Raw genomic sequence first — 5628 nt, forward strand, 5'->3', positions numbered from 1 at the left:
GGCCTATAACTGTGTGCGTGTGTTTTATCAGCTTGTTAACTGGCTGGCTCTGCCAGTTGTAATCTTCTGATGCCTATGCATGGGAGAGGAAGGTGCAGGAATTTTAGCTGGGTGGGAAATCTAGACTGGCGAGCAACTTTTATAGGGGAGTCCAGATATGCTCACCTGGAAAATGTATTGGGGAAAAAAAAAAAATTACTTACGCAAGGGGGATTCGACACCCAAAACCCTCCCCCTTGCACACACGCCTGGGGAGGAGTAATAATTATTTTATGGATATTGCCTTTGCCCCAACCCTATGAGATTTATTGTAGAACATCCATACGGTCATATGATGCATTATCCTCTATAAGACATCCAGGTGTTTTCATCTCCACCCAGTTGATAACTGCAAATTAGATGTAAATTAATCGAGTTCACGACACTAGGTTTATCGACATTTTAAGCAAACTTACTAGGGTGACACTTCATAATTGACGTATGCATTCATAGTCATCAAATAAAAACATTCCAATATCAATTTTACGCAGAAAACTGTCCAGCGTTCAGAAAATAAAAAAACATTAAGCACTAGTTTATTTTGATGTAAGGACATCCAAAATGACGTCATTCATGTTTGACACCATTTCCATTCAAAACGACACTGCGTGACATTTTTTTTTAACGTCATTTGATTATATATCTAGTAATGGTAGACTGGAATTAAAGTTATGTCTACAGTTTACAAAAACGCGTTGTATTAAGCTTGAGATTATATGATAAATAGATTATTACCCTTGTGTGTGTCGGTATCGTCAATATCATATATTAGGAATAAAAATAATGTATTATGCTCGCATAATGGTAATAACCTAAGTGTAAAATTGCTATTGGAATGTTTTTATCTGACGACTATGAATGCATAAGTCAATTATGGAGTGTCACCCATGTACGTTTGCTTAAATGTCAATAAACCTAGCGTAGTGACCGATTAATTTACATCTAATTTGCACAGTTATCAAATTGTTAAAGTATGTGATCTGAAAAATATGTAAGATATTATATGCTATGTCTGTCTTTCTGTCTGCATGCATGCATGCGTGGGTGTGTGTATGTATGTATGTATGTATGTGTATGTATATATATATATATATATATATATATATATATATATATATATATATATATATATATATATATATGTATATATATATATATATATATATATATATGTGTATATATATATATATATATATATATATATATATATATATATATATATATATATATATATATATATATAATAATAATAATAATAATAACTGGTTACTGTCTTAAGATATCGGCTTTTCCTGCGAAGGTTAGAAAGTTAGAATGGCGAATGCAACGAGGCTCTGCCGAGCTGCATTTGCCATTCGACCTGGGCAGGATAAAGCCGATATCTTAAGACAGTAACCAGTTATTTCTTTTATCCTGCAGGAATAGTCGAAAAATCATTATTTATTCCTTTATTTTGTGTACAGAAATCGAGTATCGTCAACCTAGCAAGGCATTTGCCGTATGACGTCATTCTTTGTAAGACACTAGCTACATTCTGCAACATTCAAAAAGCGTTTCTAAACTAATTCATAAATAAATATACAAGTTTTGTATTGTTATTTGAAAACTAAAAGTTATTTGCATTTACTGTACTTAAATAATTTAAAGAGTATGTTTATTGAAAATCTAGTCTGAAATACTCTAGTCGAGACGGGCTTATGTCACGTGACCTATATTTTTGGTCAGTGACCGACAATATAGAGATTATGTAGTCATCATATATATATAGATATAGATATAGATATATATATATAGATATATATAGATATGAGGGATTCAACTAAAGCACCCAGCATAATCTTTTATTATACTAAACATGCATAAACAACATTAAGGCGTCGGAGGTTTATTTCTCTTTATTTACACTTGAGGCACTTGGGGAAAATTCCTCAAGGACACTTGGGACATTAATGTATGGTAAACACTGTCACTAGGGCTATCTTAAGGAACCCAGGACAGTAATGGTCTGCCAGTATTGGTCAGGTGTGTGTGATGTTATCAGTGTGACTGGAGTGAAAGATAGTTCAGCATTTGGGGCCAACTCTCCATATCATATAAACATGTTATCATCATGGATTAAAGCATATAATCGAGATCGAACTTGTGTAGTTTTTGTGTGAGGGTTCTTTATGCACTCGGCTACAAATATATATGTAGCAATCTTATTGCGATAAAATATGCAGAGACAGTGATGTCACCGGGGAAGAGGGTTCGGTGGGTGCGAACATCCCCTATTACCAACTATTTTCTTATTTGAAGTTATTTGCCTAGTGAAAATTAAATATTAGCCATAAAATGAAAGTCCATTATGAAAACGAACTTAGTAAAAAAAAAAGGAAGAAATGACACACATGAAACAAAATTCTACCGGAGAAAAAACCCAAACAGTAACTCTCTCCACACCCCCAATTACAGCTGTAGAATATCTGTTAAATAATATCATTCTGTAGGCGCGTGTGCAGGGGGAGGGTTTTTTCTTCAATATATTTTCCAGGGGAGCATGACACCTTCCCACCCCATAAACTTCGCTCGTCACAGTCTACACACCCCGCTAAAATTCCTGGACATGCCCCTATTCTGTTCGAAAAATGGTCATCGTTGTCCCGTGACAATCTCGTGATGACCCTATACGCAGCCAAAATAAATATTTATTAATTCATATTAAAGACGTTTTAAATTTTTAATTTAATTTTTTTTATCAGTCATAATTACGTCAAATAGTTCGCATATCTTGTAGACTACAATTAAAACAAAGAGACAAATCTCACCTCCAGCCAGATTACACCCATCCTACATACCCACACATCGTCTCGATCGACCGTTGCTGCATTCGTCAGATCAGACGTTTGGACAATATAAATACTATATAAATATATTGTTTTATCGTTACCTAAACAGCACACCATTTATATCCTGATACACGCTAGTATCCTATGCGAATTGTTAAAAAGAAGAAAGAAAGAAAAAAAGAGTAACAACACCGCAATGTGATAAGAAAAGTTTTTTTTTTTTATTAAACACACTTTATATGAACAAGTGAAATATCAAGTAAAATGTGAAGTCCGTCCATTCATTTGCCATCACCACCTCCTTAGCATTTATTGTAATCACATAAACCAGAAAAGACATAGTTTTTAATAGTAAAAATAGGTTGTAAGATTTGCATATTGCAATAAAGCTAGGAATAAGAAGCACAGAATCAGCATGCTGTGTCAAACATTTGGTGCAACACTTAAAACGAATAGTAAAATAATTTGGTGTTTTGTTATTTGAAGCCATAAATAGACGAACATGTGATATATAGAGAATAACTGGTTACTTTCTTAAGATATCGGCTTTATCCCGCAAATGTTAGAAAGGCGAAAGACTCTTGTACAGGTCCAACAGTTTTACCAAACCCTTGTTGATACCTTGTTTGCATTATAAATGGGTTTACATCAATCGATACATAATGCATATTTTAAAAATAATATATGAAACGAATTGTCGTAGAAAAAAAAAAAAAAACATTTGGTTTTCGTTTTTTCTTACATTTATGATTTAGCTACTATGGATAATTATTTGTAAACTTCCGACATGTTAAACGAATAAATAAGCTGGTAAAATTAAGTCATGGCCTCGTAGATGTTTATATTGTCACAAGATTCCGAGAAATGTCGCGATATTTATTAGTTGGTGATACATAGACTACCGTGCTATATTCGTAACCATTTGATAGCATTTATTTTAAAAACTCATCGTTTAAAAAACATACCTAACTCGCTTTCATTCATTAGATATGTTTTTAATAAACTCGTTCATGATTGTACGATAAATGATATCACACGGCCATTTAATTAGTATCCTCTATTTAATGCAGATAGGTTTTTAACTAACTGCAGCCAGTGAATATATGTTGATGACTAATTGGGCACGTCACGCCCATGGTGACTAATTGTATGTACTTTACAGCTAATTTTTAAATACCTCTTTGTCGCTATTCTATTTTTTTCCCCCGATATGTATGTATGCCCACAAATGACCGTCAGGCAGATGTGAATTAACGTGCTTTTATCAATTTAATGTTCAAGCATGCATGTTGCGAGCACAATTTCTCACCACTGCCAGCAACTGTACTCGGAACGAGAGGGAGTGGGGACAATCTAAGTAAACTTTAATTGCCATTTAATTAATCATGATTGACATTTTTGCAAGGTCCACCACGGTTAATTAAATGGCTTCCAAAGAATGATGAATTTTACTGTAGTATTAAGTAGCTTAATGGTAATCTAATTTGAACACGACAGAAAAAAGAAGCTTAGATACAATAGCAACAACAATGCAGGTGTTTAAAGCTAAACAACTGGCTGAAATTGTAAGGTCTCACCATGGAATCACCGTTTGTTTGTTTGTACACGTGCTTATATACAAATGTATAAACCGAGAGTTGTTCAGCCAAACGAATCGTTTAAAAAGATTATTTAACCCAGACAGCTAGTCCACCCGTGACTTGTCGATTCCCAACAAAGGCCCACACACAAGCACGCCAAACATGCACATACAGTTGATATCGGGTGACATCTACTGTACGATTTAAACACAGTGGTCGTTTGGTCCGCCATGTCCTTTAGCAGTCTTTTTCCCCACCCCCCGAATGAAAAAGTTTGTTTAAATTTGGTTTGTTTAACGACACCACTTCAGCACATTGATTAATTAATTGGATGTCAAACATTTGGTAATTCTGACATACAGTCATAAGAAAGAAAGAAAGAAATGTTTTATTTAATGACGCACTCAACACATTTTATTTACGGTTATATGGCGTCAGACATATGGTTAAGGACCACACAGATTTTGAGAAAAAATCCGCTGTCGCCACTTCATGGGCTACTCTTTCCGATTAGCAGCAAGGGATCTTTTATTTGCACTTCCCACAGGCAGACTAGCACAAACCATGGCCTTTGTTGAACCAGTTATGGATCACTGGTTGGTGCAAGTGGTTTATACCTACCCATTAAGCCTTGCGGAGCACTCACTCAGGGTTTGGAGTCGGTATTGGATTAAAAACCCCATGCCTCGACTGGGATCCGAACCCAGTACCTACCAGCCTGTAGACCGATGGCCTAACCACGACGCCACCGAGGCCACAGTCATAAGAGGAAACCCGCTACATGTTTTTTTCTAATGCAGCAAGGTATCTTTTACATGCACTTTCCCACAGACAGCATAGCACATATAACAACCTTTGATATACCAGTTGTGGTGCACTGGCTGGAACGAGAAATAGCCCAATGTCGAATGAGCCCACCGACGGGGACCCCAGAATAAAACATACATATTTCCTTTTTTTAAAGCTCTTCTGGTGTCAACTTGTCCCCACGATCGAGGTAGACTTTCTGAGAGAGACAAAGTTATATAGTATTAACGACACCACTAGAGCAAACTGATCTATTAATCATAGACTATTGGATGTAAAACATTAGGTAGTTTTGACATATATAGTCTTAGAGAAAGAAAAAAAAACCCCATACATGTTTCCATTAGTACCAAAGGATCTTTTATATGCACCAT

This window comes from Gigantopelta aegis, chromosome 10, assembly GCF_016097555.1.
Source record: "Gigantopelta aegis isolate Gae_Host chromosome 10, Gae_host_genome, whole genome shotgun sequence".
Lineage (NCBI taxonomy): Eukaryota > Metazoa > Mollusca > Gastropoda > Neomphalida > Peltospiridae > Gigantopelta > Gigantopelta aegis.